Consider the following 12,123-nt stretch of genomic DNA (forward strand, 5'->3'; position numbering starts at 1 on the left):
CGGAGTATTTATTATTCCCATGACATGAGATTGTATGATTTAATTCCTTAGTTTTTGCTATTTTTAAGTAATCATTAAATGTGTGAGTTTAATTATTTACCATTTTCAACTGGTCAAATTCACCAAAAAAAAAAAAAAAAAATTACTTACCATTTTCAACTGGTTGCCAGGAATTTGGTTGGATAGTTATTTTGTCATTTAATTGGTTGTACAATTTATTTTACGATTGTCTATTGCAAAAGAAATAATGTAATTTTTTATCTTCCTAAATTTACTTTTTCGTTGCAATGCAATTCTTATATCCGTTAGCTATCAATGATTTGGGTGACTCCTGAGTTTTATATATATATATATATATATATATATATATATATATATAATCCGGATCAGGTGAGGACCTAATCTTAGGTGAGGACGTGAGGACTAATCTTGTGCGTTTGTTTTTTTATTTGGATGGTCCAGATTTGAGTTCTTGAGATGACATTGATTGATCTTTTTTGTTAAAGTGGGATAATAGTGTCTTTTTCTATTTTTTTAAGCGTGAACGCATGTATAATCCTTGGCCAAATTGGTTTCCTATTTTCTTGGATCATCACCGTTGCAATTTGGAGCCGCGATTTCTTCATCATTGATTGAGTGTTCGCCCATGCAAACTAATCAGTATTTTTTATTTTTTTTCGCTTGTTCTTTTGAGTATAATATTGTCTATATTTGGATTGTCGTGTATATGTATAAATGCCTAGGTAGTACGATTGTGCATTCGTGTGTGCTGATTGTGCAACCTAGTGTTGTAAGTTGTGCACTATAGGCTAGGGAGTTGTGCATTATAGCACATAGTTTAATGCATCGTAGAACATTGGATGTTCACTGTATGATTTTTTGGCGGGGTTTGAATGCACAACAATGAAGTTATTGAAGCACAACACTCAGTATAGGAATGCACAACATTTTGTATATGAATGCACATCTTTTAATAAGACTGATTTACCCTAAATTTATATATTTTAAAGGGATTTGTTTTCTTAATCCGTGTGATTTGTTTCTTTTAATCTCAATCATACATCATTCTGATTTAATGGTCTAGATTAGTTCTCACGTCCTCACCTAAGATTAGGTCCTCACCTGATCCGGACCCTATATATATATATATATATATATATATATATATATATATATATATATATATATATATATATATATATTTATTTATTTATTTATTTATTTATTTATTTATTTATTTATTTCTTAATCAAATATAATTTTTTTAAAAAAATCAATTAGTTGTGTCCTACCGTCAAAAGGTAGCCAAACAACCAAAATACAAAATAATAAAGGGAGAAGTGTCAAATAGGCCCATCTACTACTGTCAAGTGCTCAGTTCCCACCACGGACTAAATTAAAGGCTAATTAAGCACACTTACCTGCTAAATTTGTTCAATTAACTTTCTTTGCAGGTAGCTAACAAGTTACCAATATAATTATTAAAAAAATAATTTAAAAATTAAAAAAAAAAAAAAAAAAAAAAAAACAGAATTTCAGCCGCCGGACAGCCAGATAGCCACGGCTGTCATGTTTGAGGTCCAGATCTGAACCTGGAACGAGGGCTGGCCGCCGCCCTAGTTCCAAATGGCCATGGCCGTCTCCAGACAGATCTGGATCTCAAATATGACAGCGGACAGCCAATGGCTGAAATTCCGTTTTTTTTTTTAAAAAAAAATTATTTTTAATTTAGTTAAATTGAATAATTAGAAGTTGTTAGTCAGTCAAGCTTATAGCATAATTGCATATATAATCCATACTTTAAGCCTTATATACAATACTTAATAACATATATATAAATGTAATATTTTATAGCAAAACAGTAATAGACAATAATTTGTAGGAAATAAAGTAATGAACAAATACCAATTTTGGTCTCACGAGTATTAGCAAAATGACAGTTTTGGTCCACATGTTTAATTCATACCAATTTTCACCCATGACTATTGTTTAAGTACCAATTTTCATCAATGACTATTATTTTAGTACCAATTTTTATCACATCGGTCACTCCTCTGTTTAATATATGCTGAAATATGAAATTATTAAGAGTAATTTTGTCCTTTTCAAATTAAGATCCTATTTGAGCATGAATAAATGGTTTTAAGCCCAAAGATCAATCCCAATTCATAATTCTCATCCTCAAATTAAGGTAGGATGAGGAGGAGAACTTCAAATTTGAATCGATCTTAGGGCTTAAATCTTATTATTCATGCTCAAATTGAGATCTTAAGTTGAAAAAGATGAAAATACCCTTACAATTTTAGATTTGTCATGTCTTAAACGAATGAGTGATCGACGTGATGAATTTTGGCACTAAAACAATAGTCATGGATGAAAGTTGGTACTGAAACAATAGTAGTAGATGAAAATTGACAGAAATTAAACATGTTGATCAAAACTGTCATTTTGCTAATACTCAAGGAAGCCCTCACTTGGCTTAAGGATCGTGCTATGGATCACATTATTCTTGAGTCTGACTGTTTAAATTTCTGTAATGTTTTTAATTCTTCATCTTTAGACTTTTCTTATGTTGGTACTATTATTCAATCTTGCAAGTCAATTGCTAGTGGTATTGGGAACATTGTAGTTCGCCATGTCAAAAGATCAGCGAATCGAGTAGCTCATGTGTTAGCACGGACGACTGGTTCTTCTTCTGTCCTTGGAGTGTGAGAGTCTGTTCCACCTAGTTGTTTTTCGAACTTGGTTTTGATTTAATCTATTAATGTTGCTTTGGTTTTCAAAAATTGTAATAAACCATTTGTAAAAAATAATATAATATTACTAAGCTTAATACCTAAATACTCTCGACCCGACTTGTCTCACAAATTAGGATTCATGAGTCAATCTCATTAGAAAATTTGCTTTAAACATAATGTTTAATTACATGCATATTTAATTTTTTGCACACACACACACACACACACACATATATATATATATATATATATATATATATATATATATATATATATATATATATATATAAAACACACAATAAATCTGATCTGACATGCATACACCAACTTTTTGCTTAGAAACTTGCACTGCTCACACAACGTAGTAACTCATAGGATCGGAATGAGTTGAGCACAAATATTAAGAAATAATGTATGTATGCATGTATGTATAGGAACAATGAGCTGCCAACGGTTTTCATACCTAACTATTTTATTAGAGATTAGAAATGTGTATGCGTACGTGTGTCTACTATATATTCATTATTTAGGACGAATTGAAAAATGCCGGTTTCGTAAATTCATAGGTTACTACTAACCAAAAACCAAATTAAAGAGATGGAGATAACGGTGAACATTGGCCATTGGGATTGGGATTTGAATGTGGAGGGGTACCTTAACGCGTCAGATCAGTTGATTATTTTGATTTGTTTATAGGGGACAGTATGCATAGACAAGAATCACAGGATTCACTACTATGTTGTGTCGCCAGCCACCCAGCTTGCAGATAATGACATTTTTTTTGGCTTGCTGATAGACATTATATTTATTAGTGTTTCGTTTTCCTTTAATTTGTCAAACAATAACATCATATATAATTAATTTCTTGTTAGATAGGTTGTCATCTCCCTATCTGTTATTTCATATCTTGTTATACATTTCCGATCCATTTCATATCACAAATGTATTTGGCCATACAATTTTTATTTTTCCAAATGTATAGTATGTATGTTTTAAATCATTTAATTTAATTATGTGTAAAGACAGCATAATCACAGCTCAAATCCCAAAGCAGAAGGCTGATAATCATTACACAAACATGCGCAAATTTTGAATGGATTAAGGCATGTTTAATATAATTATTTTGGAGTAAAAATCGTTAAGAATGAGAACTTAGCTAGCTTGATGAAAGTTATCAGCAGTAAATTTGCAGAATTCAAAGAAAATGATAAATTTAGGGTGTGTTTGGTTGGTGGGTTTTGCCCATAGGAATGTGTATGAAAGTGATTGTTGTTGTTTGGTTGATAGTTTTTTTGAATACTACTATGGTTTTCGAATATCCCATCGATTGAAAAACCCATACCCAAATAAAATAAGGGTTTCATTCCCTTATTCATTCTCAAGCACTACTATTAGTAACCATTCTCATTCCACCCTATTACCAAACATGTTAAATATTTTCACCAAAACCCATTACCATTACCAAGTATTTGATACCTATTCCCATTCAGATTCAAATTCCTATGTGCGAACCAAACACACCCTTAGATGTTTCTCGAAGATTTCAAGTTTGTATGTACTTAAATGAATCAGTGTTTGCTTATCATTTTACATTTTTAATGATTCATTTGGGTGTTTGTTAGTGAGTTTTCTTCTTAATTCTTAATATGAATAACAGGGTAGAATCATATCTCCAAGGAATATGGTATCTTTAAGATAGTCGATAGATAAAGGAAATAAAGAAAGTGCAAAGATTCAATATAATCATGTGAACTTCCGCCGGCGCGCGAGGAATAAAATCCACATGGGCGGAGAAAGCTTTGCCCAAGACCGAATTTTAAAGGTTTAATTAATTGGGTCCAAAAGTGTAAATAAGTTTAAATTGTGTGAATTGAATTATGAATTATAGAGAGAGAGCAGAGATCGAAATGGAGAGGTGATGGGGGAATATTTGTGCGTGGGGGAGGCGTGATGCAAAGAATGATGAGGAATGAGCTTAATTATGAGTCCAGATGGCTTTTGTTTATGCTCTGTCTCGCCGCAGGCTAGGCGTTTCTTCTTTCGCCTTTTCTTTTTCGTCGTGCCCTCTCTACTTCTCTATTTTATAGTTTTTGCCCCAGGCCTTAGCTTTAATCAATTAATCGGGATCGCCGCCAAAGATTCTACAATTGCATTTAGTACTAATCAACAATTATTTAAAAACATATCCACTTTCTATATTCATTCAAATTTTAATCTTCTGCAAGTACCACTCATACAAGTTTTTGCCCCTATATATATTTTTAATACATAGAGAAGGAGAATTTCATAAATTTAAATTTAATATAAAATTTATAACTTGTTCAAACTATAAAAATATTAAACATACTCCATTGATGCATTATATCTCAAGAATAAAAACACAAAACATAACCACAAATTTATATACATCAAAATCATTGTATATAAATACTATACAAAAATAAATGTGATATTATGATCGATCATGTTATATATATGTAGATCATAATATAAGTGAAATTCACAATACCAATTGACACCAATGACTTTTACATTGAATAGATCACTGATAATTATTTTGAAATGTATTCAATACAATCATGTTAGTAAACATGAAAATATCATATTTAAAAAAACACTATGCTGATTGGTATAGTACTAGGTACAAAAGCCATATCCGCTCTCATTACGCAAATATGGGGGATTTTACTCTCCACTGGTGTGGGGATATGAAAAACCCCTTTAGTTTGGGTACAACTAACATCCATACATGTAGATATGTTTAATTGTATTGAGATGTTAGGAATCCATGTTAATAGCATTCAATATAATCAAACATATATATATATATATATATATATATATATATATATATATATATATATATATATAGTGAAAGGTTCCGTGCGGATGTGCGTAAGATTTGTACTCAATATGCGTGAGTGTTGTGCTTAATGTGCGTGAATATGTAAAATGCAACAGAAAATATTGATGTCAGTTTCTTCCCCATCCCCAGTAGCCATTGCCCCCTCCCTGATGATGATGATGCGGAGGCGGGCTATGGTGGTTAAGAATTATGGGAATAATACAACAGAAATCCACACTTAGCTGCTGTGCAAATTTTACTGTTTGCGTCATCTATATAAACATTCAATTGCACTGAAGGTAGCTGATAATCCAGAATCCATGGCCAAATTGAAGGAAGAAGTAACAAGAAGGTTGGGTGTTAATGTTCGTGAGTTTCTGTTCTGCTTCCTTCTGAGCTCGTAATTCTTAAATACGCACGCACATTAAGCACAAATCTCACGCACATTAAACACAATACTCAGGCACATTAAGTACAAAATTCACGCATATTAACATGACGCACATTAAGTACAAATCTCAGGCACATTGAGTACAAATCTCACGCACATTAAGTATAAACCTCACGCACATTAATCCACCGCACATCCGTACGTGAAGCAACAAATGCATCTGATCCCTTCCATATATATATATATATATATATATATATATATATATATATATATATATATATATATATATATATACACACACACACACACACATAATTGCATCATGTACAACTTGACACTAACATTGATTAATACATTAAAAAATTTTAAATTTATTATTTTGAGTTGTTGTAGTTTTTTTTTTTTTTTTTTTATGTAATTTTCATTATAAAAACACAAGAAGTTACCTACCTTATAATAGTGTAAAATTCTAATGATTTCTGGATGTGTTTGATTATTTTGCCTCAAGCTGTGAATATATGAAACTCTTAGGGGTCGTTTGGTTCACGGAATGTCAGATTACTTTAGGGAATGTTAGATTGCTGGGAATGTTAGATTACTGGGAAAATTGGATTCCTGTGTTTGGTTAAAATTTGGGTATGTAATATAATCATGTTTGGTTTAGGATTATCTTTTATACACACTATAATATCCTTAACATATTTTCATATATTTTAATAAATTTAAAAATTAAAATAAATAAATAAGATAACGATACCATATATAATTACATGATTTTAAAATACCAGAATGTGAGCTTTGGAACGTCACATAGTATCTGTTCATATACTTTCTCAACCTACTGATACTTTCTCAACCTACTGAAACACCTCCACTGAGGCTTGAACTCACAACCTTCATATACTTTCTCAACCTACTGAAACACAAAGAACCAATAACGCCTCCACTGAGGCTCGAACTCATAATCTTCCAAATGGAAGTCCAACCCGGATACCATTAGACCACATAGTCCTGGTTAATTGATAACTTAATTATAATAATATTTGATAATTTTTTGAGTGACGAGAGAAATTTGTCATCACTACTCGTCATTCAAGGTGCGAGAGTGTATAATAGATAAATTCCGCCTTCCAATATATATAATCATTGTTGGCAAAGGACCACAAGGAGTAAACAAACCTATGTTGTCTATAGCTGATTGACTTAAACCAAAAAGATGCTTCAAATTTGTAACTTAGTCATTACTAGGTCAACAACTTGATCAACTTGGTTGAATTGAAGTTGTTTAGTAACAATATTTGGTCTTTGATCTTAGAGTCTTAGACTATTGTTTTACACATTTTGCACTAGCTATATCACTTTTGAAAAATTACCCGGTGTAGTTCTTCAATAGAATCTTATTGTGTGTTGAAATAAAATGAAAAGACATGTCATGTAATCAATCTAAAATATAATAAGTTAATAACCAAATCTTTTGCATAATTTTAAAAATGAAATGATATATATGAAAAATGAATGATTCAACACATGATAAATAAAAAGTATCCTTATGTATCTACTAATCTACATTACAATACTAAATACTTAATAGAAATATATGATCGTGACTTTTATTTTTGACTGTGATATACTAATCAATTTATGGAGTAATGACGTTAAGCTAGGGATTAGCGTGGTGTAATCACAATGAACAAGAACAGAAATATATGGTTTTATAACAGTCGGCTGTTCACAAGTCTACATCAATTTTGGTCTTAACGCCGGGAGCCTTTACATGTCAATTGGCATATAGTCTAATCTAGGAAGACTAGGATCTAACACTGCACAAATGCACTTTGCGCCCCTACAATCATTAATCCCACTAATAAATATTCCCATTTTCAATTTTAGGGTTTCTTTAAAAAAAAATAAATCCATTTCATATTATACCAATGCAACAAATTCCAACTCCTTTGTAACAGTTTTATTTTATTTTTAACTACACATGGAAGCAATGAAAAATACAAAGAAAGGTTAAGGCCTATTTGGTAAATGACCGTTAGCTGATTAGGTTAATTAGATAGTATAACTAGTAAATAACATTAGCTGATTGTAGAAAAGTCGTGTTTGGTAAATTAGCTATTAGCTGATAGCTGTTTGGTATAATTTCTTTTATCAAAAAGCTAATTGAAAAAAGTTGTTTTAAGTAGCTTTTTGACTTTTAGTATTTTGGAGTACAAAAAGCTAATTTTTTTTTGTTTGAATGCTACTGGCTCTATTACATTGTAGTATTTGTTCATATACTTTTTCAACCTACTGAAACACAAAAAAAAACCAATAACGCCTCCACTAAGGCTCAAACTCACAATCTTCTAAATAAAAATCCAACCCGGGTACCATTAGACTACATAATCTTGGTGAGTACAAAAAGCTAATTAACCAAACCCTTATATTGATTTTTAAACCAAGTCAAACAACTAATAGTGGTCAAATAAGTCAAAATTGACCTGTGCGCTAACTATTTTACCAAACAGGTCCTAAATAAATTTGGGAGAACCAACAAATTAGTAGAATGTAAGGGTTAAAAAGTCATTTGAGAGTATCAGAATTATACACATAAAATTCAAGAAGTTTAAACAGTTGGTAAGCGAATTACTAATAAATTAAACTATATATAAGGTTGCAATATTGATTATTATTGTATACATTAGTCATGTTAAGAAACTTCGGATTATGTTTTCCTTTGAGTAAGATTTAAACTTTATTAGTGTGATCATGTTGAATTCATATTAGTCTCATAGAGTGTGTACCAAGATTAAAGAAATCCAACACTAATGGTCGTGACAATGCCAATTTCATTGTAAATTGCTATGGTTGTGACAGAATAATGCCAACTCTTTAGATAACCTTTCTCTTAAATTGGATGAATTAAAAATTGACTATTCAATAATTTTTAGTCTTATACTTAGCGTATTGTATGACTATGAGAATACACGAGGGATTCGTGTTTGATATTTACAAGGTGATACCGTACGAGTTTTGGAAATATAATATTGGAACAAGTTTAGGAGCAGCTGGTGTCGTGTTAGGATTCCTAAGATTTGGTTAGGAAGAACTAACTTGATCGAGTATGTAAATCCAACTGTTTTTATGGTTAAAGAGTTGACAAGCTCAAAGGTGGGTGGTACGCAATTGGTACACTAAACTTAATAAATCACCAAAATCCATCAACTAACCATCTTTCTTAATTGTTAAGTATATCATTTAATTGCTTAATAATGTTCAATTTATACAAGTTTGTATATAACAATTAACGATGCTTCTAATTGGACTATACTAAATAATTTATCAAATAATATAGAGTTAATACCCAAAATGGTCCCTCGACTATGCCATAATTACTAATTTGGTCCTTAACTACCATTCTTATCCAATTAAGTCTTCAACTATGTAACTTTTACTCAATTAAGTCCTCAACTATACAATTCTTACCCAATTTAGTCCTCTATATTAATTTGACTGTTTGCTGACTGTCAAAAGTCGGGATAAAATTATAATTTTACAAGATTTCTCCTTCCTCTCCATTTAGCAGCGCCAAACCATGCAGCAATACACTCCGATCAGATTTCGATCATCAAAAAATCGTTGGAAATCAAATTCATGGGCTATCCGATGCATAACCATTACTTCGATACTGACAAGTTTAGAACCCAACCGGAGCTTATTGCTACATGGTTTGGCGCTGCTAAATGAGGAGGAAGGAGAAAACTTATAAAATTACAACTTTATTTCCACTTTTGACAGTCAACAAACATTCAAATTGACAAAGGACTAAATTGGATAAAAATTGTATAGTTGAAGACTTAATTGTGTAAGAATGATAGTCGAGGACCAAATTGGTAATTACGACATAGTTGAGGGACTATTTTGAGTATTAACTCAATATAATAATATACATAAACCACAACTAACGTACGATATTAGTTAAGTTTGAAGTCCCTAACCTGAAATGAGAAAATTAACTGAAATATCTTCATTATTAAAAGATTAATATTTTTATCGGCAAAACAATTATTTTAATAATTACTCCGGCCAATATTCCGTATTATCTTAGTTGGTTAATTAGTTTGTTTGAATAATAGTGTTAATCTACAAAGAAATTTTTAATTTAAAAAGTGGAACTTCTAAAATATTACGGAGTATTATTGTACCTAGCTTATAAAACTGCATTACTATAATATATTTAATTTAAAAAGCTGGGGGGTTAGATTGTACAGTGTAATGATGATGGTATGCAGCATGAGAGAGAGAAAGGTCATTAGAATGGGGCATATGAAATTAGGACTGAAAACACCTTTTGCTGTTTGACAGCCAAACACTCTCAATCTAAAATTGAGAAACATAATCATTTAGCTGTGATTACTACAGGAAAACCTAATAATGATTCACCATGAATGCATGTGATTTTTGGGATATCTATCTTCTAGCCCCTACACCATAGATGTATGTATGTGTTTAGGAAAATATACTGTACATAAATTTAAATAAAGTAAAATTCTCCTTACATATAATGATTTTATTAATAAAAGATATAAATAAAAATAAGAAATATTTATATGGTTCATTATTTTCCTAGATGAATCAGATCAAATATATCACATAAGTAATGAGTAAAAATTAAGAATATATATAGTATTTCTCATGTATTTATTTGTTAAAAGAGATATAAATATGTAATTTTTTTTGTCAAAATTATTACCGATAAAACTTAGTAAATTAGAATAGGCAGTGAACATGCATATTACTATATACCTATTATGCTTGAATTGATTTTTATGTATTTCCTAGTTAAAAAGTTTTATGTCCAACCTTTCATGGTTACTAATAAGGTCATAATTTCGTGAATATTAACATTTTGAAGGAATTTAAAGATAAACGCAAGACAAAAGCTTGTCAAATTTGTTGTATGAATATAGCTTGCCAAAGATGATGAATTTATTACAAAAATGGTAGATTTTTGACATTATTTGATGACATGAGGTACAACTCCCCTATGCAAAAGATGAAAGTAGCCCATGGACCTAGTTACTCATTGATCATCATCAATCTTATCAGGACTGGATATCATCAGCCTACCATACCTAAGAGTATTCTCAAAGCAAACACCGCTCAAAGACTTACGTTTACATCATGAGTTCTACTACATAGACTTCTAAAATTTTATTCCCTCATTTATATTTCCTGAGATGACAAATTATGATTGATTATTTTTATCATGTAAATCCACAAAAAAAATATTTACATCAAAAGCATGTAAATGGGAGTACAAGTATTTTTCTTATATTATATAAGAAAATACTTGGTGTACTTCCATTTTAAACTCTCAACTTGTACTTCCTCTCACATGCTTCTGATGTAGACACTTTTCAATAAATTTACATGATGAAAATAATCAATTCTAATTTACCATCTCAGAGAGTATAAATGAGACAGTAGAATTTTGAGAGTCGGAGTAGAACTCCGTTATATATGACTTTTTTTCCCTGTACATTTTGACTTTCCCACTCCCTATCATATTTGCGGCTTCTCTTTAACTTTCCTTTCTACATATAAACTTCTCTTCTTCCTCTTATTACTCATCACATCATAACTACTACATTACATACATATGCATAAGATTTTTCTTTCTTTCTGCAATATATATATATATATATATATATATATATATATATATATATATACTTTACCTCCATGCAATGTCTCTTTCACAATATCTCATTTAATGTCAGCAACATATTGTGCTGACTTCATAAGATTGGGCATGGCGTAACAAGGATAAGCTTCAATTCGAGTTAGTTGACATTTGTTGAATGCACGCACCACTCGCATGTTATAAAGTAAACTACTGTACTAACGGAATGCTTAGCTAGCTTCAAATTAAATAAATCATGTGTCCAAATGGTTGATCAAGTGAATTGGGTAATTAACGTAAATAATTTTAATAAAAGATCATAAGTTTAATCCTCAATATAATCCTGAAAAAAAAAAAATAGAACAAACACAATTTTATTTTCTATATTAAAACTTTAAAGTAACAAATTACAGAACATGCATGGAAGTAAATATTTAGTGAAAATCAAGTATCTAATTAAGAGTGGACCTGCATG

The sequence above is a fragment of the Ipomoea nil genome, unplaced genomic scaffold (assembly GCF_001879475.1).
Source record: "Ipomoea nil cultivar Tokyo-kokei standard unplaced genomic scaffold, Asagao_1.1 scaffold3267, whole genome shotgun sequence".
Taxonomy (NCBI): Eukaryota; Viridiplantae; Streptophyta; class Magnoliopsida; order Solanales; family Convolvulaceae; genus Ipomoea; species Ipomoea nil.